The sequence below is a fragment of the Aotus nancymaae genome, unplaced genomic scaffold, assembly GCF_030222135.1.
Source record: "Aotus nancymaae isolate 86718 unplaced genomic scaffold, 86718_ANA_hifiasm-v0.15.2.pri h1tg000029l, whole genome shotgun sequence".
Classification (NCBI taxonomy): domain Eukaryota; kingdom Metazoa; phylum Chordata; class Mammalia; order Primates; family Aotidae; genus Aotus; species Aotus nancymaae.
Genome location: NW_026988442.1, coordinates 6,784,012 through 6,808,168, shown reverse-complemented (window position 1 = coordinate 6,808,168; position 24,157 = coordinate 6,784,012). Strand labels below are relative to the sequence as shown.

Genomic DNA, 24,157 nt, shown 5'->3' with positions numbered 1-24,157 from the left:
GCCCGGCATAACAGTATTTTTTTTTTTTTTTTTTGAGACGGAGTCTCGCACAGTCACCAGGCTGGAGTGCAGTGGCGCGATCTCGGCTCACTGCAACCTCCGCCTCCTGGGTTCAAGCAGTTCTCCTGCCTCAGCCTCCCGAGTAGCTGGGACTACAGGCGTGTGCCACCATGCCCAGCTAATTTTTTGTACTTTTAGTAGAGACGGGGTTTCACCATGTTGACCAGGATGGTCTCAATCTCTTGACCTCCTGATCCACCCTCCTTGGCCTCCCAAAGTGCTGGGATTATAGGCGTGAGCCACCACGCTCAGCCCCCAACAGTATTTTTTAAATATAAAAGTTGGCTGGTGGGGCACGGTGGCTCACGCCTGTAATCCCAGGACTTTGGGAAGCCGAGGTGGGTGGATCACGAGGTCAGGAGTTAGAGGCCAGCCTGGCCAATATGGTGAAACTTTGTCTCTACTAAAAACACAAAAATTAGCCAGGTGTGGTGGCATGAGCCTGTAGTCCCAGCTACTCGGGAGGCTGAGGCAGAAGAATCGCTTGAACCCGGGAAGCAGAGGTTGCAGTAAGCCAAAATCGCACCACTGCACTCCAGCCTGGGCGACAGACCGAGACTCCGGAAATTCCACAAGGAAGAAGGACCGACAGAACTCAGAGTCATCCCTCTGCTCATGTGAGACAAATGCCTATCTGATTGCTTCCTTTGATTCCATGGACAGCTAATCAGAAACTCAAAGAATGCAACCTTTTGTTCTTTATCTATGACCTAGAAGCCCCCTCTCCACCTTTCCAGCCTTTCTGGATGGAAAAAATGCACATTTCACATATATTGATTGATGTCTCATGTCTCCCTAAAATGTATAAAAACAAGCTGTGCCCTGATCACCTTGGGCACATGTCGTTAGGACCTCCTGAGGCTGTGTCATGAGCGCGCATCCTTAGCCTTGGCAAAATGAACTTTCTAAATTGACTGAGACCTGTCTCAGATATTTGAGGTTCACAATTCCTACTGGGTGACAGCAAAGGGAAAAAAAAGTGTTGGGTTGCAAAATTCAATACACACTGGAATGTCAAATGTTTTCATCTTCATCAAAGATGGAGAAAATAAAAAACAAAGATGCTATGACCGGCACCCACAAAAAAACTCATGCATTGCCAGTAACCATCTTTCTACACCAGGGAGAGCATAGAGCATATTCCAGTCAAACTTTTTTTTTTTTTTTTTTTAAAAAGAGAGATCATAGATGTGTTCTGCTTAGCAAGGAATGTGGAGTCTTCTGATTAGAAAGGAAGTTCCAAGGTCCAGACCCCTGAGCTTTTAAGTCTATCCCCTTCCCATTGTTATTTCATGAACTGTGGAATCTTCAGTATCTCTCTCTCCCTCTCTAGGCATTTACCATTTTTCTCTATCCTGAAAAACCTTCCAGAGTCCCAGTCTCCCTAGCTGTCCTGCCATCCCTTTCTCTTCCCAACCTCCCCCATCACCCCTCAGGCACTGCCCCTCCCTGTTTTATCAGATGTCATCTGTGACCTTCTAATTGCCAAAAACAATGGCAGGTTTGCAGTCCTTTTCTTCTTTGATGGCTCTGAAACAGTCCATTGACTTCTCACTTGAAACTCTATTCTTGTGATAATACCACTTTCTCTCACTAACTATCCATACTTCTCCCTTCCCTCTCAGTGAAGTGAGTTTCTCAGGCTCCAGTCTAGAAATGTTAATATTCCCTCGTATCTCCTTTCTCCCCTGCCCTCTCCTTCTCTAACCCCTCTGAAGGTCAGTCATCATCTATCTCCTCGTGGTTCCCAACCCTCTCTCTCTAGACAAGACAGACATCTTTCTGAACTCATTTCCAATTGTCGCTTAATCAACCTGCCCTGAATATTCTCCAGGAATTGCGAATAATCTCTAATTTTGATGCATGATTCTCTCCCATAACATAAACTGGGTTTTTTTGTTGTTGTTGTTTTGTTTTTTTGAGACGGAGTATCACAGTCACCAGGCTGGAGTGCAGTGGCGCGATCTCGGCTCACTGCAACTTCTGCCTCCTGGGTTCAAGCAATTCTCCTGCCTCAGCCTCCCCGGTACCTGGGACTACAGGTGCCCGCCACAATGCCCAGCTTATTTTTGTATTTTTAGTAGAGACGGGAGTTTCACTATGTTGGCCTGGATGGTCTGATCTCCTTCCCTTGTAATTCACCCACTTCAGCCTCCCAAAGTGATGGGATTATGGACGTGAGCCACCGAGCTGGCCCTAAACTGGTTTCTTATCTGACTTCTCTCATTTTGCTACCGGAAACTTCTAACAGGTCTGTGAGTCCTTGCCCCCAAGCCTACATGTCCACTTTGTCACCTATGGTCAAGCTGGGAAGTATTTCTGGAATTCTCTTCTCATCCAACACAGACCCTCACTGGCTCTTTCTTGGACTGTTAACCATCAAAAAAGTTTCTCTTTGGCCTGCTGGCCTCAAGACTAATCTCCCAAAACTATCCTTGTTATCATCCCAGAACATGGAACTGATAATCTCACACCCTTTCTGAAAATCCTTCAGGGCCTCCCAGTCAAAAGGATAATTAGAGGCCAGACACAGTGGTTCAGGCCTGTAATCCTAGCATTCTGGGAGACCAAGGCTGGGAGACCCAGCATTCTGGGAGACCAAAATTAGAGGATCGCTTTTGCCCAGGAGTTTGAGACCACCCAGGCAACATAGGGAGACTCCATCTTTGAAAAATTAAATAAATAAATAATGTAATAGCTAAATAAAGAATAAACAATATAGGTCCTTTCCCAGTGTAGCATTCAAGGTCCTTAACCTCTAATCTCAAGCTTCTTTTTCTTCTTCTTTTTTTTTTTTTTTTCGAGACGGAGTTTCGCTCTTGTTACCCAGGCTGGAGTGCAATGGCACGATCTCGGCTCACTGCAACCTCCGCCTCCTGGGTTCAGGCAATTCTCCTGCCTCAGTCTCCTGAGTAGCTGGGATTACAGGCACTCGCCACCATGCCCAGCTAATTTTTTTTTTGTATTAGTAGAGACGGGGTTTCACCATGTTGACCAGCATGGTCTCGATTTCTTGACCTCGTGATCCACCCGCCTCGGCCTCCCAAAGTGCTGGGATTACAGGCTTGAGCCACCGTGCCTGGCTTTTTTTTTTTGGAGATTTTACTGCTGACAAACTGGCTTTGGTATCAGCAGATAGCTCTGACTTCTGTCTTTCAAAGTTCTTACGAATATTAAATATGTATAAAGTGCTTATTCAGTGCACGAATATGTAGGTGTTTAATGTCATTATTTTTATGTAATTATTTTTCCCATTATCATCAATTTAAAAAACATCAAATTTTTCCCATTCATTTTATTTTCCTTTTATTTCCCAGTCATCTTCCTATTACAGCACAGACAAGATTTTTTTCCTCCTCCCTTAACTTCGCTAAACTAAATCAGCAGAATATATCAAGAACATTTCATGACCTGGTTTATTTGATTGAAATTTCAGTCATTTCCAGGCTGCGTTATTTTTGAGAGGTAATTGTAGCTTTGGGCTATTTCATCTTCATACAGTACTTGTCAATGTTATTTTCAACATCTCTCTGGAGTCTAGACCTGGGGCAAACTTTTTCTGGAAGGAGCTAGATAATAAATGTTTTAGGTTTTGTGGGTCAAGAGGTAAAATTGATATTATGTAGGTACAGTACTAATATAATGATAGAAAACAAATTTCCACAGATTTCTTATTGATGAAATTCAAAATATAATAATGATTGAGTATAATATTTTTATAATACAGGTCTATTAATGAAAACAATAGAATTTGGGGGGTGAGAAAATAAGATTTTGCTTAATTGGGATTCAAGGTTAGTCTATCTTATCAAATTGATGGCAAATGTTCATTGGTAAAAGTCAATTTTATTTATTTATTTATTTTGAGACAGGTCTTGCTCTGTTGCTCAGGCTAGAGTGCCATGGTGCAAGCTCGGCTCACTGCAACCTCCACCTCCCGGGTTCCAGCGATTCTCCTGCCTCAGCCTGAAGTAGATGAGATTACAGACAAGTGCTACCATGCCTGGTTAATTTTTGAATTTTTGGTAGAGACAAGGTTTTGCACCCAGGCTGGTCTTGAACTCCTGACCTCAAGTGATCCACCTGCCTTGGCCTCCCAAAGTGCTAGGATTACAGGCTTGAGCCACCACGCCCAGCCTTGTAAAAGGCATTTTTAGATGGTACAAAAACAGGGAGTGGGCCTTAGTTTGTGGATTCCCAATCTAGATAACTCCCTAAACTATGGGTTGTCTCGTCAGGGCAATACAAGACAGATACGACTTTTAATTTTTAATAGAGCTGATTGACTGGGCACTGTGGCTAACACCTGTAATTCTAACACTTTGGGAGGCCAAGGCAGGAGGAATGCTTGATCCCAGTTCAATACAAGCTTGAGCAAAAATGTGAGACCCCCCCATCTCTATAAAGCATACAAAATAAAAAACTAGCTGAGTGTGGTGACGTGCACATTTAGTCCCAGCTACTTGAGGGGATGAGGCAGGAGGATTGTTTGAACCCAGCAGTTTGAGACTACGGTGAGCTATGATGGTGTCACCATATTCTAGCATGGGTGACAGAGCAAGACCCTGTCTCGAAAAAAAAAAAAAAAAACACCCACTAGTGGCTCATGCCTGTAATCTCAGCACTTTGGGATTATGAGGCAGGTGGATTGCCTGAGGTCAGGAGTTTGAGACCAGCTTGACTAACGGTGAAACCCCATCTCTACTAAAAATTCAAAAGTTAGCAGAGTGTGGTGGCGCATGCCTATAATTCCAGCTACTCAGGAGGCTAAGGCAGGAGAATAGCTTGAATCGGCAAGGCAAAGGTTGCAGTGAGCTGAGATTGCACCACTGCACTCCAGCCTGGGCAAGAGAGTGAGACTCAGTCTCAACAACAACAAAAATAGATAGAAGAAAGCAGAAGTATAATCTAAGTTGGAAAATACTTGTGACAGAAGGCAGTAACTCCATGTGTACACCATCTCTTTCCTTCTTTCTTTCTTTTTTTTTTTTTTAAGACGGGGTTTCACCATGTTGGTCAGGCTGGTCTTGAACTCCCGGCCTCAGGTGATCCACCCATCTTGGCTTCCAAAGTGTTTGGATTACAGGCGTGAGCCACCACTCCCAGTGTTTTTTTTTTTTTTTTTTTTTTTTTTTTTGAGACAGAGTCTCACTCTGTTGTCCAAGCTGGAGTGCAGTGGTGAGTGGTTGAAGTGATTCTCCTGCCTCAGCGTCACAAGTAGCTGGGATTAGAGGTGTGTGCCACCACCCCCGACTAATTTTTGTATTTTTAGTAGAGACAAGGTTTCACCATGTTGCCCAGGCTGGTCTCAATCTCTTGGCCTCAAGTGATCCACCTACCTCGACCTCCCAAAGTGCTGGATTATAGGAGTAAACCACCGCACTCGGCCTACACCATCTCTTGATGTCAGCAGAATTCACACTTTCTACATCTGTCTCAGATTTAGGGCTGCATGGCAGGGCCAAAACCTGCCTGAAATGACATGTGTGTGTGCATGTTCAATGATGTTCACTGAAGCATTGTTTCAAGTAGCAAAACAAAAACAAAACATCTGAAAACAACCCAAACATCCATTGATCCCGCAATGGCTGAATGATCTACCAGATAGGCACTGTATAGCATGCATACCATGCATCCTTTTCCCCACTCTGCCCCCTTGCTTTCTTCTATTTTTTTTTTAAGACCGGGGTCTCACTATATTGCCCAAGCAGGTCTTGAACTCCTGGGCTCTAGCTATCCTCCTGCCTCTGCCTCCCTAAGAACTGGGATTACAGGCATGAGCCACAGTGCCCAGCCTCTTTTACTTTTTTCAAAATATACTTCATATACCATAGTACTCCATTTTAAAGTGTACATTTTAGAACATATCATTTAAAGTAAACAATTGTGGCTGGGCCTGGCCGCAAGACCAGCCTGGCCAACATAGTGATACCCTGTCTCTACTAAAAATAAAAAAATTAGCCGGGCATGGTGGCACACACGTGTAGCCCCAGCTACTTGAGAGGCTAAGGCAGGAGAATTGCTTGAACCACAGAGGCAGAGGTTGCAGTGAGCTGAGACTGAGACACTGCATTCCAATCTGGGCAACAGAGCAAGACTCAGTCTGAAAAACAAACAAAAAAAGTAAACAATTGTAAAGAATACAATTCAGTGGTTTTCAGTATGTTCACAAAGCTGTACAATCATTACCACTAATTTTAGAATGTTTTCATCACTTCTAAAACAAACTCCATCTCTATTAACAGTCATTTCCTATTTATCCTCTTCCCCCAGCCCCTGGCAACCACTAATCTTCACTCGCTTTCTATGGATTTGACAATTCTGAACAATTAGTATAAATGGAATTATATACTAATATGTGATCTTTTGTGACTGACTTCTTTCACTTACCATATTTTCAAGGTTCATCTACATTGTAGCATGTTTCAGTATTTCATTCCTTGTTTCATTGTGATAAAATATATGTATAATAAATTTTTCTTTTTTTTTTTTGAGACACATTTTTGCTCTTGTTTCGTAGGCTGGGGTGCAAAGGTGTGATCTTGGCTCACTGCAACCTCTGCCTCCTGAGTTCAGGCAATTCTCCTGCCTCAGCCTCCTGAGTAGCTGGGATTACAGGCGTGCGCCACCATGCCTGGCTAATTTTTGTGCTTTTAGTAGAGACGGGGTTTTACCATGTTGGTCAGGCTGGTCTCGAACTCCTGACCTCAGCTGATCTGCCCGCCTCAGCTTCCCAAAGTGCTAGGATTACAGGCATGAGCCACCACACTGAGCCAAAATTTACCTTTTTAACCACTTTTAAGTGTACAACTCAGTGGCATTAAGTGCCACTCCAGGCTGGGCAACAGAGTGAGACCCTGTCTCCCCCACAACCCACTACCCCCTGAAAAAATAGAGCATTAAGGCCAGGTGTGGTGGCTCATGCCTGTAATCCCAGCACTTTGGGAGGCCGAGGCAGGTGGATCACAAGGTCCTTAATATCCTCTGGATCATTCTTGCTCAGAAAGTCCCACCCTGGCCTCTCCTGGAGCCCCCCTGAGTCCCTAGGCTGGTGCAAGTATACTCCATGCATTACAGCTTTTAGAGTGGAGTGTATGGAAATGAGTTGTTTTTCTGTTTCTCTCCCTCACTGATTGTCAGCACATCCAGGGCAGAGATCTTGGTTTAATTAATTCTGTATGCCAGCTCCTCAGATGGTGCCTACCACACAGTAAGTACTCAGTGACTCGGTTAGTACTGAAGTACTCAGTACTCAGTGACTTCAGCTGTTCCACCAAACCAACAGGGGCTGGCCCCTGATGAGAGGTGAGATGTGAGGGGAAAGAACTCAGGATTAACCCCCAGGTCTTGGAGAATTGGAAACTGAATTAGTCGGGGTTCTCCAGAGAAACAGAACCAACAGGATAGAGAGAGGGATATATAAGAAGATAAAGAAGAGGGGATTTATTGCAGGAATTAGCTCACATGATTCTAAAGGCCAAGAAGTCCCACCGTCTGCAAGCTGCGGAACCTGGAAAGCTGATGGTGTCGTTCAGCCTGAGTCTGAAGACCTGAGTACCTGGCGTTCTGGTGTCCAAGGGCAGGAGAAGATGGATGGCCCCGCTCCAGAAGAGGGTGCGAATGTGCCTTCACCTTGCCTTTTTGTTCTGCCTGGACCCGCAGTGGATTGGATGATGCCTGCTCACGTTGGTGAAGGCAGAACTTTTCTGTCTACTGATTTAAATGCTTATCTTCTGCAAACACTGTTCCAGATAGACCCAGAAATAATGTTTTACCAGCTATCTGGGCATCTCTTAGCCCAGACAGGTTGATACCTGTAATTAACCGTCAGATAAGCCAAGTGGAAAGCATAGGTTACAGGCAAAACACAGAAGGCTCCAATGCCAGGGTACAGAAACTGCACTTTTGGAATGGGCACTGTGACTCAGACATGTAATCCAGCACTTTGGAAGGTTGAGGTGGGCAGATAGCTTGAGCCCAGGAGTCCAAGACCAGCCTGGGCAACATGATGAAACTCCATTTCTATAGAAAATACATAATTCGCTGGGCGTGGTGGCTCACACCTGTAACCCCAGCACTTTGGCAGGCCAAGATGGACAGATCACCTGAGGTCAGAAGCTTAAGACCAGCCGGCCAACATGGTGAAACTCCATCTCTACTAAAAATACAAAATTAGCCAGGCGTGGTAGCGGGCGCCTATAATCCAAGCTACTCTGGAGGCTGAGGCAGGAGAATCACTTGAACTCAGGAGATGGAGGTCTCAGTGAGCCAAGATCATGCCATTGCACTCCAGCCTGGGCAACAAGAGCAAAACTCTGTCTCAAAAAAAAAGAAAAAAAATACAGCCAGGCGAGGTGGCTCACACCTGTAATCCCAGCATTTTGGGAGGCTGAGGTGGGAGGATCACTTGAGGTCAGGAGTTCAAGACCAGCTTGGTCAACATGGTAAAACCCCATCTCTACTAAAAATACAAAAATTAGCCGGGCGTGGTGGCACGGGCCTGTAGGCCCAGCTACTTGGGAGGCTAAGACAGGAGTTGAACCCGGGATGTGGAGGTTGCAGTGAGCCAAGATTATGCTACTGCACTCCAGCCTGGGTGACAGAGCAACACTGTCTGAAAACAAAAATTAGCCAGTCATGGTCGTGCACACCTGTAGTTCCAGCTACTGGGAAGGCTGAAGTAGGAGGATCATTTGAACCTGAGAGGTAGAGGTTGCAATGAGCTGAGATCGCGTCAGCCTAGCAGACTGGGAAACAGAACAAGATCTCGTCTCAAAAGAAAGAAAAAAAAAATGGGGCTTTGTGTTTTTTTTGAGACGAAGTCTCCCTCTGTCGCCCAGGCTGGAGCACAATGGCATGATCTCCGCTCACTACAACCTCTGCTTCCCAGATTCAAGCGATTCTTCTGCCTCAGCTTCCTGAGTACCTGGGATTACAGGCGCGCACCACCATGCCTGGTTAATTTTTGTAATTTTAATAGAGATGGGGTTTCACCATATTGGCCAGGCTGGAAAACTGGACTTTTTTCAATAAGAAAATCATTTGAACCTAAAACCTCATAGACACACTTAGTCTTTGAGGGGGAAATAAGGAAAAAGAACAAAAGTCCATCAGTAGTTATATAAAGTAGAAAAGAGGTTGAATGGGAGGAGCAGGTAAAATGAAAAGAAAAAAAAAAGAGGTTCAAACAGGAAGCGGGAGGACAACATTTTTTTTTTTTAAGAAAAGAGGCAAACTAATCTACACTGTTGGAATTTGGGATACTGTTCCCTCTGAGGGCATAGTGACTAAGCAGAGGTGCGGGGGTCTTCTGAAGAGCTGGCCATGTGTGATGTCTTGATATGGGTGCTAGGCACACAGGCATATGCACTTTGTGTGATTTCTTTCTTTTTTTTCTTGGGTTTTTTTTTTTTTTTTTTTTTTTTTTGCGATGGAGTTTTGCTCTTGTTGCCCAGGCTGGAGTGCAATGACGCAATCAATCTTGGCTCACAGCAACCTCTGCAACCCAGGTTCAAGCGATTCTCCTGCTTCAGCCTCCTGAGTAGCTGGAATTACAGGCGTGTGCCACCACGTCCAGCTGATTTTTTTGTATTTTTAGTAGAGATGGGATTTCTCCATGTTGGTCAGGCTGGTCTCAAACTTCCGACCTCAGGTGACTCGCCTGCCTCAGCCTCCCAAAGTGCTGGGATTACTGGTGTGAGCCACTGTGCCCGGCATTGTGAGATTTCATTAACCTGCACATTTAAGTGCATTTTCCTATAAGTATACTACAAAAAGTTTTTTTTTCTTTTTGAGATGGAGTTTCCCTCTTGTTGCCAAGACTGGAGTGCAATGGCGCGGTCTTGGCTCACTACAACCTCTGCCTCCTGGGTTCAAGTGATTCTCCTGCCTCAGCCTCCCAAGTAGCTAGGATTCCAGGCACCCACCACCATGCCTGGCTAATTTTTGTATTTTCAGTAGAGACAGGCTTTCATCATCTTGGCCAGCCTGGTCTCAAACTCCTGACCTCAGGTTATCCTCCCGTCTCGGCCTCCCAAAGTGCTGGGATTGTAAGTGTGAGCCACTACGGCCAGACTTGTTCCCTGTTTTAAGCAGCTTGGTCCTTCTCTGAGGTGGGGCCTGGGGCACAAGGACAGGCCAAGCAACTTGAACTGGTCCCAGGTATTGTCTCCAGGAGTGTGTGCCTTAGAAAAGAGCAATCTTTGTACTGTACTGCAGGATGTAAAGGTTTAAGTTTGAATATTTCTTTGATCTTAAAATAAATGGGTTCTACAACTCATGAAGCCTTGGAGAAAAAAGGCACAGGGTCCCTTGTGTGCCTCCGCCTTGCTCGGTGACCTTGGGGAAACCATGTAACCAAACTATACATAGTTTTCCTCACATGCAAACTTAAGATAATTTCATCTGCCCTATACACTGCCTAGGTTGGTATAAGGGTTAAATGAGGTAATTGATATGAATGTGCTTTCTGCAGATGTTTTTACAGCCTTTTACAAATACCACATAAGAACCCTAATCTAGCTGTGGAACTGAGCCCACAATTGGTCTTTGAGCCATAATATCCAACACTCAGTCTTTCCCTAGGTGATATTTGCCCTCTGTCTATATTAAATTCTGTTCTCTTTGTTTTTGATAAGGTCTCCAGTTTGTAAGGTCACTTGGAATTCGGGTCCTTTGTGCCCAGATTGTTGGCTGCACCACTCACTTACCTCCCATAAGTTAATACAGCTACTCTTCATCAGTCATGTGCTATCTGGCAGGCACTGAGCTAGACACCACTGACAAAATGGTGAATAAGAAACACTGGCCAGGCAGTGGCTCACGCCTGTAATCGCAGCACTTTGGGCTGAGGTGGGTGGATCACTTGAGGTCAGGCGTTCGAGACCAGCCTGGACAACATGGTGAAACCCTGTCTCTACTAAAAATACAAAAAGTATCTGGGCGTAGTGGCACACACCTGTAGTCCCAGCTACTTGGGAGGCTGAGACAGGAGAATCAATTGAACCTGGGAGGCGGAGGTTGCCGTGAGCCAAGATTGCGCCACTGCACTCCAGCCTGGGCAACAGAACAAGCCTCTATCTCAAAAAAACAGCAAAAAAGGAGACTTACTAAGTCTGCCCCCAGTGAGCCTGCATGCTGGTAGGTACGGGAGGACAGATGATGACTTACTGCATAACCAGCATCTGGCTGGGCTCCTGGTACTCAGTGGACTCAGGTTCTAAGACATGAGATGGCAACCAAGAAATAAACAAAAAATAATTATGTGCTTTCTCTGCTCATACGCTGTGTGGTGGCAGCAGGTGTGACCTCAACATGCAGAGCAATGCTAGTGAGTTTGTGGACGTGTATGAAATGCTCCACCAGCAACCGCATCATCAGCACCGAGGACCGTGCCTCCACCCAGATGAATGTGGCTGAGATTGACAAGGTCATGGGCAGGTTTAACAGCCAGCTTAAAACCTACGCTCTCTGTGGGGTCATTTGAAGGATGGGTGAGTGAGATGACTCTCTTCTCCGATTGTCCAATGCTGATGGCATCATCTCAAATAATCTTTTTTTTTATTTTCTTGAGATGGGGTCTCCCTGTATTATTCAGGCTCAAGTGCAGTGGTTCAATCTTGGCTCACTGAAACCTCTGCCTCCCTGGCTCAAGTGATCCTCCTGCCTCAGCCTTCTGCATAAGGACCACAGATATGCAGCACTATGCCCAGCTAATTTTATTTTGGTAGTGACAAGGTTTTGCTGTGTTTCCCAGGCTGGTCACGAACCCCTGAACTGAAGCAATCCGCTCACCTCGGCCTCCCAAAGAGCTGGGATTACAGGCATGAGCCACCATGCCTGGCCTCAAATAACTGTTAACTAGAGAGAATCATGAATGTGGAATATTTGTCATAAATAAATAGTGAAAACCTAAGAACAGTAATTATTATTCCTACATTGGTGACAAATCTAAAATGAACACGAGGAACAGGCTGGGATCGAAGTTGGGGGACAACTTAGGTAAGATGATAAAGGATGAAGAAGGTGACATTATTGCTGAGACTCAGCAAAGCCAGTTATGCAGAGACCTGGGAGAATAACATTTCGGGAAGTACAATAGCAAGAGCAAAGGTCCTGAGGCAGGAAAGAACGTGCCATGTTCGAGGAATTGAAAAGCAGTCAGTGTGACTGGGACGTGGAAGGTAGGAGGGAGAATAAGATGAGATGAGATTAGAGAAGAGGTAATGAAGAGGCCAGGGAAAACAAGCCTCCTAAATATGATGGGGAGTCAGTGAAGGGTTTGAGGAGGGGTTTATGTTTTGTTGTTGCTGTTACAGGGTCTCAGTCGCCCAGGCTGCAGTGCAGTGGTGCAGTCACGGCTTGTCGCAGCCTTGAACTCCTGGGCTCAAGCGATTCTCCCACCTCAGCCTCCCTAGTAGTTGGTACTACAGGCCCATGCCACCATACGTGGCTTAATTTTTAATTTTTTTTCTAGAAAGGGTGTCCCTGATTATGCTGAGAACAAAATACAGAACGAAAAAAAAATAGAAAGAAAGAGGCCGGGCGCAGCAACTCACACCTGTAATCCCAGCACATTGGGAGGCCAAGGCAGGCAGATCATGAGGTCAAGAGATCGAGACCATCCTGGCCAACATGGTGAAACTTCGTCTCTACTAAAAATACAAAAATTAGCTGAGCGTGGTGGTGTGCACCTGTAGTCCCAGCTACCTGGGAGGCCAAGGTTGCAGTGAGCCAAAATTGTGCCACTGCCCTCCAGCCTGGAGACAGAATGAGACTCCACCAAAAAGAAGGAAGGGAGGGAGGGAAGGAAAGAGAGAGGGAGGGAGGGAGGGAGGGAGGGACGGAAGGAAGGGATTAAAACTTTTTTTTTTTATTTTAAAGAGATGGCGTCTCCCTGAGCTGCCCAAGCTGATCTCAAACTCCTGGACTTTTGATTCACCTGCCTCAGCCTCCCAAAGTACTGTGCTGGGATTATAGGTGTGAGCCACCATGCCTGAGCTATTTAGATTTTAAGAAGATCTCTTTGGCTGGGGTGGGAGAGTGGATTGAAGCGGCAAAGTGTAAAGCAAAGAGAACAGGAATTACAGGAGTTCAGGTTGGAAGACAGTGGTCTGGCCTGGGGTAAGAGCAGTGGAGGTGGAAATATGGAGCAAATTCAAGATACACTTTAAAGACTCGTTGGGCGCGGTGGCCTTTAATCTCAGCACTTTGGGAGGCTGAGGCAGGTGGATCACTTGAGGTCAGGAGTTCGAGACTAGGCTGGTCAACATGGTGAGACCCTCGTTTCTACTAAAAATACAAAAATCAGTCGGGTGTGGTGGCACATGCCTATAATCCCAGCTATTCGGGAGACTGAGGCAGGAGAATTGCTTGAACCCGGAAGGCAGAGGTTGCGGTAAGCCGAGATCACACCACTGCATTACAGCCTGGGCAACAGTGAGACTCCGTCTCAAAAAAAAGGTCAGGCGCGGTGGCTCATGCCTGTAATCACAGAACTTTGGGAGGCCCAGGCAGACAGATCACCTGAGGTCAGGAGTTTGAGACTGGCCTGACCAAAATGGAGAAACTCTGTCTCTACTAAAAATACAAAATTAGCCAGGCATGGTGGTGCATGCCTGTCATCCCAGCTACTTGGGAGGCTGAGGCAGGAGAATTTCTTGAACCCGGGAGGGGGAGGTTGTGGTAAGCCGAGATCACACCATTGCATTCCAGCCTGGCAAACAAGAGCGAAACTCTGTCTCAAAAACAAAAAAAAATTTCATAGAAGCAGATTTGAGATAAAGGTTTGTTTGTAAGTGATTTACGAAGGAAAGCCTCCCAAGAGAACCTGGTAAGGGAGTGTCTTTCCTGCTGCCTTGGATAGTCTTGAGCTCCTGGAGTCAGGAGATCCCCCACCTCCCAAAGTACTAGTATTACAGGCACATGCTGTCACACCTGTCCTGGTAAGGGACTTTCTTACCAGTGAGTGAAAGTAAAATAGGAAAGGAGAAGGAGCTAAAAGGTCATGCGCCCAACACATCGAGAGACGGAGGCAAGCAGATCACTTGATCCCAGGAGTTCAAGGCTGCAGTGAGCCACCATTGCACCACTGCACTCCAGCCTCCAGCCCAAGTGACAGGGGGAGACCTTGTCTCAAAAAAAGAAAAAAGGCCGGGCGTGGTGGCTCACGCCTGTAATCTCAGCACTTTGAGAGGCCGAGGCGGGTGTATCACGAGGTCAAGAGATCGAGACCATCCTGGTCAACATGGTGAAACCCCGTCTCTACTAAAAATACAAAAAATTAGCTGGGCATGGTGGCGCGTGCCTGTAATCCCAGCTACTCAGGAGGCTGAGGCAGGAGAATTGCCTGAACCCAGGAGGCAGAGGTTGCGGTGAGCCGAGATCGTGCCATTGCACTCCAGCCTGGGTAACAAGAGCGAAACTCCGTCTCAAAAAAAAAAAAAAAGAAAAGAAAAGAAAAGAAAAAAAAAGATGGGTGATTTTAGGTAAGGTCTCAGCCTCAACCTCATCTCCATGGAGTTCTGGAGTACAAATTATATCTCCAAGTTTGTTCGTATTCAAGGCAAGGGAGCTGGGCGTCATATCACATCACTTGTCAGTCAAGATGTAAACTCCTAGCCTCTCTGTGTTTTTAGGCAGGCAGAGTTGAGGACAATTCTTCAAAGAGAACATAGATATAAGCCCAGAGAATCCAGGGCGGTGACCCATAGAAATGGTCGTTGGACCTTTCAGCATGTGGAGTGTGCACCTGGAGTGTTCACTAATGCTCCATATAGGTTTAAAATGTTTCTTAGGGGCCGGGTACGGTGGCTCATTCCTGTAATCCCAGCACTTTGGGAGGCCAAGGCAGGCAGATCACCTGAGGTCAGCAGTTCGAGACCAGCCTGGCCAAGATGGAGAAACCCCATCTCTACTTAAAAAAAAAATTAGCCGGGCATGGTGGTGGATGTCCATAATCCCAACCACTCAGAAGGCTGAGGCAGGAGATGCTCTTGAACCCAGGAGGCAGAGGTTCCAGTGAGCTGAGATTGCACCATGGAGGGTGGAGAGGTGTGAAAGGAGATAGATGGAAAGAAGACTACTGAAAAGGATTTTTTTTTTTTTTTAAAGACGGGGTTTCACCATGTTGGCCATGCTGGTCTTGAACTCCTAACCTCAGGTGATCCACCCACCCTGGCCTCCCAAAGTGCTAGGATTACAGGCCTGAGTCACCACACCCAGCTGAAAAGATTTTTAAAAAAACTATGGGTGAGAAGTGATTAATTAATTTTTTGGCACTGGGGACAGACAGGAAGAACCAGACTGGAAAAAACCCACCTACATGAGCCTTAGCCTCTCTGGGCATCAGATTATTCACCTGTGAACTGGGTCAGTTACAATATCTTTTTTTAAAAAAAATAGTAAGGCTGAGTGCAGTGGCTCACGCCTGTAATCCTAGCACTTTGGGAAGCCAAGGCGGGTGGATCACCTGAGGTCAGCCTAGCCAACATGGAGAAACCCCGCCTCTATTAAAAATAAAAATAAAATAAAATAAAAATAATTTTTTAAAATGATAGTGGTAGTGACATTTATTGAGTACTTCACTGTGATCTAGGTACAGATTGTTCCAAAGACTTTACAACTGTTATTTTTGTTTAATCCTCACAACAACTATGAGGTAGGCACATTTATTGCCTCCATGTGACAAAGGGAGACAGTGAGGCTCCGGGAGATTAATAATTTGCCGGGCACAGTGGCTCATCCCTGTAATCCCAGCACTTTGGGAGGCCCAGGCAGGCAGATCACTTGAGCCAAGGAGTTCAAGACTAGGCTGGACAACATAGTGAGACTCTATCTCGTTTTTTGTTTTTTTTTTTTGTGAGACGGATTTTGCTCTTGTTGCCCAGTCTGGAGTGCAATGGCGTGATCTTGACTCACCGCAACCTCCGCCTCCCGGGTTCAAGCAATTCTCCTGCCTCAGCCTCCCGAGTAGCTGGGATTACAGGCATGTGCCACCACCCTCAGCTAATTTTGTATTTTTAGTAGAGACGAGGTTTCTCCATGTTGGTCAGCCTGGTCTCCAACTTCCAACCTCAGGTGATCTGCCCACTTCAGCCTCCCAAAGTTCTGTGATTACAGGCATGAGCCACAGCGCCTGGCTAATGAGTCCCTATCTCTATAAAAATTACAAAACAGGCCGGGCGCGGTGGCTCAAGCCTGTAATCCCAGCACTTTGGGAGGCCGAGGCGGGTGGATCATGAGGTCAAGAGATCGAGACCGTCCTGGTCAACATGGTGAAACCCCGTCTCTACTAAAAATACATAAAATTAGCTGGGCACGGTGGTGCGTGCCTGTAATCCCAGCTACTCAGGAGGCTGAGGCAGGAGAATTGCCTGAACCCAGGAGGCGGAGGTTGCGGTGAGCCGAGATCGCGCCATTGCACTCCAGCCTGGGTAATGAGCGAAACTCCGTCTCAAAAAAAAAAAAAAAAAAATTACAAAACAAATTAGCCAGGTGTGGTGGTGAATGCTTGTAGTCCCAGCTACTTGGGGGGATGAGAATTGCTTGAGCCGGGGAGGTCGAGGCTGCAGTGAGCCATGTTCAAGCCACTGCACACCAGCCTGGATGACGGAGTGAGACCCTGTCTCAAAATAAAGAAATAAATAAAGGTTCCATAGATAGTCCTTTCCTCAAAAGATTCTGGGAAACATTAAATGGCAGCCATAAATAATAATTATTGGCTGGGTGCAGTGGCTCACACATATAATCCTTGCACTTTGGGAGGCCAAGGCAGGAGGATCCCTTGAGTCCTGGAGTTTCAGACCAGCCTAGGGAGTATAGAAAGACACCCCATCCGCCCCGAATCTCTACAAAAAAATTGCATAATTAGCTGGGTGTGGTGGTTCGTAACTGTAGTCCCAACTACTTGTGGGGCTGAGTTGGGAGGATTGCTTGAGCCCAGGAGGTCTAGGCTGCAGTGAGCTGTGATACTGCCATGCATTCTGGTCTGGGCAAAAGAGTGAGACTTTGTCTCAAAAAAAAACAATTATTGCTATCATCATCATTTTTTATGTTGTTATTATTAGAAATGACAGGAGCGTGAACCACTGCTCCCAGCCTTTATTTATTTATTTTTAGAGATAGGGTCTTACCCAGGCTGGCCTTGAACTCCTGGGCTCAAGCAATCCTCCTGCCTAGGCCTCTGGAAGTGCTGGATTACAGGCGTGAGTCACCGCACCCTGCTATGTCTCATTATTGATGATGCAAAGCAATTACTTTTTTTTTAATTGTGATAAGATATATCACTCTAACCATTTTTAAGTGTACAGTTCTGTAGTCTTTTTTTTTTTTCTTTTTTTTTGAGAGAGTTTCGCTCTTGTTACCCAGGCTGGAGTGCAATGGCACGATCTCGGCTCACCGCAACCTCCGCCTCCTGGGTTCAGGCAATTCTCCTGCCTCAGCCTCCTGAGTAGCTGGGATTACAGGCACGCGCCACCATGCCCAGCTAATTTTTTGTATTTTTAGTAGAGATGGGGTTTCACCATGTTGACCAGGATGGTCTCGGTCTCTTGACCTTGTGATCCACCCGCCTCGGCCTCCCAAAGTGTTGGGATTATAGGCGTGAGCCACCGCGCCCGGCCAGTTCTGTAGTCTTAAGAACATTCACATTGTTATGCAATCATCCCCACCATCTATCTCCAGAATATGTTCATCTTCCCCAACTGAAATTCTACCCATTACACATTAACTCCCTATTTTCCCTCCCCGCCAGGCCCTGGCAACCCTATTCTACTGTCTCTATGAATTTGATGACTCTAGGCACTTCATAAAAGTGGAATCATATAATATTTCTCTTTTTGTAACCCGATGATTTCACTTAGCACAATGTCCTCAAGCTTCATCTGTATTGTAGCATGCATCAGGAGTTCCTTGCGGTTTTTCATTTTGTTTTGTTTTTTGAGACGGAGTTTGCTCTTGTTACCCAGGCTGAAGTGCAATGATGTAATCTTGGCTCATCACAACTTCCGCCTCCCGGATTCAAGCGATTCTCCTGCCTGAGCCTCCCAAGTAGCTGGGATTACAGGCATGTGCCACCATGCCAGGCTAATTTTGTATCTTTTTAGTAGAGATGGGTTTTCTCCATGTTGGTCAGGCTGGTCTTGAACTCCCGACCTCAGGTGATCCGCCGCTTCGGCCACCCAAATTGCTGGGATTACAGGCATGAGCCACCGTGCCTGCCAGTTCCTTGCCTTTTAAGACTGAATAATATTCCACTGTATGCATATATCACATTTCATCAGTGTATCCATTGATGGACACTTGGGTTGCTGTCACCCCTTGGCTACACTGCTATGAATGTGGATGTACACATATCTCTGAAAGACCTCGTTTTCACTTTTTTGGGGCATGTACCCAGAAGTGGAATTGCTGAATCATATTGCAGTTCTATATTTAGGTTTTTGAGGAATTGCCATACCATTTCCCACAGCGGCTGCACCATTTTATGTTCCCATCAGCAATGCATCAGGGGTCCAATTTCTCCCCATTCTTACCAACACTTACTTTTCTATTTTCTATACTAGCTATCCTAGTGTGTGTGAAGTGGCATCTCATTGTGGTTTTGTGTTGAATTTCCCTAATGATTAGTAATGTTGAGCATCTTCTTATGTGCTTGTTGTCCATTTTTATATCTTCTTTTTATCTTTTTTTTTTTTTTTTTTTGAGTCAGAGTCTTGCTCTGTCATCCAGGCTGGAGTGTAGTGGTGTGATCTTGGCTCCCTGCAACCTCCACCTCTGGAGTTCAAGCAAATCTCCCACCTCAGACTTCCAGGTAGCTGGGACTACAGGCATGCACCAACATGCCCAGCTAGTTTTTGCATTTTTAGTAGAGATAGGGTTTCACCATGTTGGCCAGGCAAGTTTCGAACTCCTGACCTCAAGTGATTTGCCCACCTTGAATCTCAGAGTGCTGGGATTACAGGCGTGAGCCAGCGTGCCCAGCCATTTTTATTTCTTTTTCTTTTTTTTTTTTATAGACAGGGTTGCACCATGTTGGTCAGGCTGGTCTTGAACTCCTGACCTCAGGTGATCCGCCCCCCTTGGCCTCCAAAGTGCTTGGATTACAGGCGTGAGCCACCACGCCCGGCCTTTTATATCTTCTTTAAAGAAACATTGGCCAGGCACAGTGGCTCACACCTGTAATCCCAGCACTTTGGGAGGCTGAGGCAGGCATATTGCTTCAGCCCAGGAAGTTTGAGAGTAGCCTGGGTAAGATGGTGAAACTTCATCGCTATACAAAATACAAAAATTAGCTGGATGTGGTGTGTGCCTGTAGTCTCAGCTACTAGGGAAGCTGAGATGGGAGGACTGATTGAGCCCGGGAGATGCAGGCAGCAGCAAGCCGTGATTGTGCCACTGCACACTCCAACCTGGATGACAGAGCAAAGCCTTATCTCAAAAACAAAATTAAAAAATAAAGAAACATCTCTTCAAGGCTTTGCTTTTTTTTTTTTTTTTTTGAGATTGGCCTTGTTGTGTTGCCCAGGCTGGCCTTGAACTCCTGGGCTCAAGCAATCCTCAGTTTCCCAAGTAGGTGGGACTATAGGCGTGCACCACCATGCCTGGCTTCTTTGTCTACTTTTGAATTGGATTGTTTGTTTGGTTGTTGAATTGTAGGATTTCTTTATATACACCGGATGTTAATATTTTATCAAAAACATGTTCTGCAACTATTTTCTTCCATTCTGTGAGTTGTCTTTTCACTCTCTTGTTTTTTGTTGTGTGGTTTAAAATTTTTTTTTAGAGACAGGGTCTCACCGTGTTGCCCAGGCTGGAGTGCAGTGGCATGATCATGGCTCCCTGCAGCCTTGACCTCCTGGGTTCAAGCGATCTTCCTGCCTTACCCTCTGGAGTAGTTGGCACTACAGCCATGTGCTATCATGCCTGGCTAATATATATATATATATATACACACACACACACACACACACACACACATACATACATATAAAATATGTATTTTTTAGTTTTTGTAGAGACGAGGGTTTGACAAGGTGGTCTGGAACACCTGGGCTCAAGTGATCCTCTCACCTCAGCCTCCCAAAGTGCTGGGTTTACAGATGTGAGCCACTGTGACCAGCCTCACTCTCTCACTCTCTCTTTTTTTTTTTTCCCTGAGGCATAGCCTCAAGAAGTCCCAAGAACATGTGCCTCCTGGCCTCACTCTTGATAGTGTTTTCTTTTTTCAGTTTTTACAGTTTTATTTAAATACAGAATGTGCACAAGAGCTGTCTATTCATTTTCTTCACTGCGCAGCCTGGCATTGGGGTTGGTGATTCGGATGGCCAGATGGGCAGTCCTTTCCACGCTGGCTTTGTGGTTCTTGGAGGAAACACTGTGAGCAATCTCAGCACAGTAAGATTTGTTACACACCAGTAGCACTTCCAGCTCCTTCGTGTTGTGGACTGGGAACTTCCGGAAGCCACTGAGCAGCATGTGCTTTGTTTTTTGTTGCTCCCATAATCAATGTTGGGCATCAAGATCTGGCCCTTGAAGCTTCTATGAACCTGTCGTCAATACTTCTGGGTTACTGCCAATTACGCCTAATTTTGACATATCAGTCTGACTGGTGCTGGATGAACTTCTTGGTTCTCTTTTTGATATCTTGGGCTTCACAAGGGATCTGAGGGCGGCCATGATGCCGAGGAGGAGATGGCTGCCACATCCGTAGGCAGCGCCAAGGAAGAGAGATGATAGTGTTTATTGATGTACAAATTTCTTAATTTTGATGAAGTCCAATTTATTTTTCTTTTGTTACCTGTACTTTTAGAGTCATATCTATGAAATTATTGCCAATTCTAATGTCATAAAGATTTTTTTCTAAGTGTTGTGTAGTTTTTACTGTTATGGTCTTTGATCCATTTTGGGTCATATTTTTGCAGATGGTGTTAGGTAAGGATGCAACTTCCTTCTTTTGCATGTGGATATCCAGTTTTCCCAGCACTATTTGTTGAAAGAGACTGTCTTTTCTACATTAAAAGGTAGTGGCTCCTTTGTTGAAAATCAATTGATCATATATATGAGGGTTTATTTTAGGGCTCTCTATTCTATTCTGTTGGTCTATATGTCTGTCCTTATGCCAGTATCACACTGCTTTCATTACTGTGGCTTTGTAGTAAGTTGTGAAATCAGGAGGTATGAGTCCTTCAACTTTGCTCTTCTTTTTCAATGCTGTTTTGACTATTTGAGGAATGCAGGTACTTTTTTTTTTTTTTTTTTGATACACAGTCTCCTCTATCACCCAGGCTGGAGTGCAGTGGTGCAATCTCGGCTCATTGCAACCTCTGCCTCCCGGGTTCAAGTGATTCTCCTGCCTCAGCCTCCTGAGTAGCTGGGATTACAGGCGTACACCAACACGTTTGGCTAATTTTTGCATTCTTATTTTTTATTTTATTTAATTAATTATTTTTTTAAGATGGAGTTTTACCATGTTGGCCAGGCTGGTCAAGTGATCCACCCCCTCAGCCTCCCAAAGTGCTGGGATTACAGGCGTGAGCCAACACGCCCAGCCAATTTTTGCATTTTTAGTAGGGACGGGGTTTCACTATTTTGGTCAGGCTGGTCTCGAACTCCTGACCTCGTGATCCACCTGTCTCAGAGTTCAGCACTCCCAAAGTGCTGGGATTATAGGCGTGAGTCACCGCGCCTGGCAGAATGCAGGTACTTTTTAAATAGGACTCCTAGAGGTACCAAGGAAAGAATGATTCATAACAGTTGCTGCTTACATACTTTAGGAAGAATGTTGTGGCTGTGTCTGGCCCATCTCATGGGTTTGGTGACCCTGCTGCCTGTACCAAGAAGTATTAATAGAATGCATGGTCTGATAAGTGTAAAAGCATTACATTACATAGTTATATGCTATACATATTTAACTTATTAAAATGTACAAAATAGGCCGGGTGCGGTGGCTTATGCCTGTAATCCCAGCACCTTGGGAGGCCGAGGTGGGTAGACTGCTTGAGGTCAAGAGTTCAAGACCAGCCTGGCCAACATGACAAAACCCTCTCTCTACTAAAAATACGAAAATTAGCCAGGTGTGGTGGTGCCCGCCTGTAATCCCAGCTACTCGGGAGGCTGAGGCAGGAGAATCGCTTGAACCCGGGAGGCAGTGTTTGCAGTGGGCTGAGATTGCATCACTGTACTCCAGCCTGGGCAACAGAGCAAGACTCTGTCTCAGGAAAACAGAAAGAAAAGAAAAGAGAAGAGAGAAAAGAAAAGAACCCTACAAAATAGCATGATAGCATGGAATCAGAAATCTGAGATGTCCGGTCTCTGTACACACACAATTTCAGTTTATCCGAACACTTCTGCTTGTTTCTGTTCTCCACTTTCCTGACCCACCTCCTACCTTCTTTTTCCTGCATTCAGATGCTACTTGCAAGTCATTTTTATCTATTTTTATTTTTTTCCCCTGCAGATGACTTTTTAAAACTCTATGCTGTAATTGTACTGATTAAAAACAAGGAATACATTTACCTGGTTCCAAATTCAAAGGTAAAAAGGCCCAGAATGAAAGTCTCCCTGGCATTCCTGCCTCCCTCCTCCCGATTTCCCCTCTGCAGCAACAACCACTCTTAAGGCTTTCTTGTATTTCGTTCTCAATACATATATTTATACATATACATTCATGAGCTGGATGCAGTTCAAGAATGAATTCCAGCAACTCAGAAGGCTGAGGATGGAGGACCACTTGAGCCCAAGGGTTCAAGGCTGCCGTGCAGGAGTTCACACCACTTCACTCCAGCCTAAGTGACAGAGGGAGACCCCAGCTTTAAAAACAAAACAAAACAAAAACTTTCTGTGCATAGCCAAGTAAAAAGAACTTCCCGACACAGCAAAAGGGCAGCTCATGTGCCGTGTGCTCCTACAGACTTTCATCTGCCAGCAGGTAGGCCCCCACCCCTGCACCGGAGGACTTGATGGGAACTAGGAAGATCCTCAGCCTTGTGGCAGGCTGTGCATGGGGGTGGGGGTTGAGGGTTGAGATTACTTCCACCCTGGAGTGTCTGCATCCAAGCTCTCAGGAGGTGGCATCTTTTATTTATTTTTTTTTTTTTGAGACAGAGTTTCGCTCTTGTCACCTAGGCTGGAGTACAGTGGCGTGATCTTGGCTCACTGCAACCTCCACCTCCCGTGTTCAAGAGATTCTCCTGCTTCAGCCTACCAAGTAGCTGGGATTACAGATGCACACCACCACGCCCAGATAATTTTTGTATTTTTATAATAGACCGGCTTCCTCCATGTTGGCCAGGCTGATCTCGAACTCCTGACCTGATTACAGGCATGAGCCACAGCACCTGGCAGGAGGTGGCATCTTAACACCCCTACTCCCCTGCCCACCCCTCTGGTGAAATAACTCTGGGAGGCCATTCTATGCTGGTGCCCAATGCTTCTCCACTGGTTCAGTTTCAGTTGCTCTCGGGAGTTATTTGTTGGATCATCCACCTGCTATTGGCCACCTTTCCTTCCCTGTCTCACTTCCCTACTCCCTTCCTTCTATTTAGCCAGTATACTTCCCAAATCAAGTACTTGCACTGGAATCCTTGTCTGAATTTACTTTGGGAGAAACCCACAGGAAGACCCATGTATGCACTGTTCTATACCTTGCTTGGTTCACTTAACATGACCTGGAGATACGCCCCTATCACTATTCCAAGGCTTCCTCATTCCTTTTTTGTTTTCTTTTGAGACAGGATCTTGCTTTGTCACCCAGGCTGGAGGGCAGTTGCACAATCAGGGCTCACTGCAGCCTCAGCCTCTCAGGTCAGAGCGATCCTTCCCCCAGCCTCCTGAGTAGCTGGGACCATAGGCACGTGCTACCATGCTCAACTAATTTATATATATTTTTTGTAGAGACAAAGTTTTGCCAAGTTGCCCAGGCTGGGCTCAAACTCCCGAGCTCAAGTGATCCACCCGCCTTGGCCTCCCAAAGTGCTGGATTTACAGACATGAGCCTCATTCTGTTTAAGGGCAACACAGTATTCCCTTCCATGCACATGGGTAAGAGCTGGGCTCTGGAGAGACAGCCTGCAAGTCATTTCTTCATACCTAACACAGG

General features: G+C 45.7%; 1 pseudogene; it reads left to right on the top strand.

Annotated features, from left to right (window-relative positions):
* Nucleotides 1–11,373: 11,373 nt before the first annotated feature.
* Nucleotides 11,374–24,157, top strand: part of LOC135276957 (small ribosomal subunit protein eS21-like) — a 31,384-nt pseudogene continuing 18,600 nt past the window's right edge.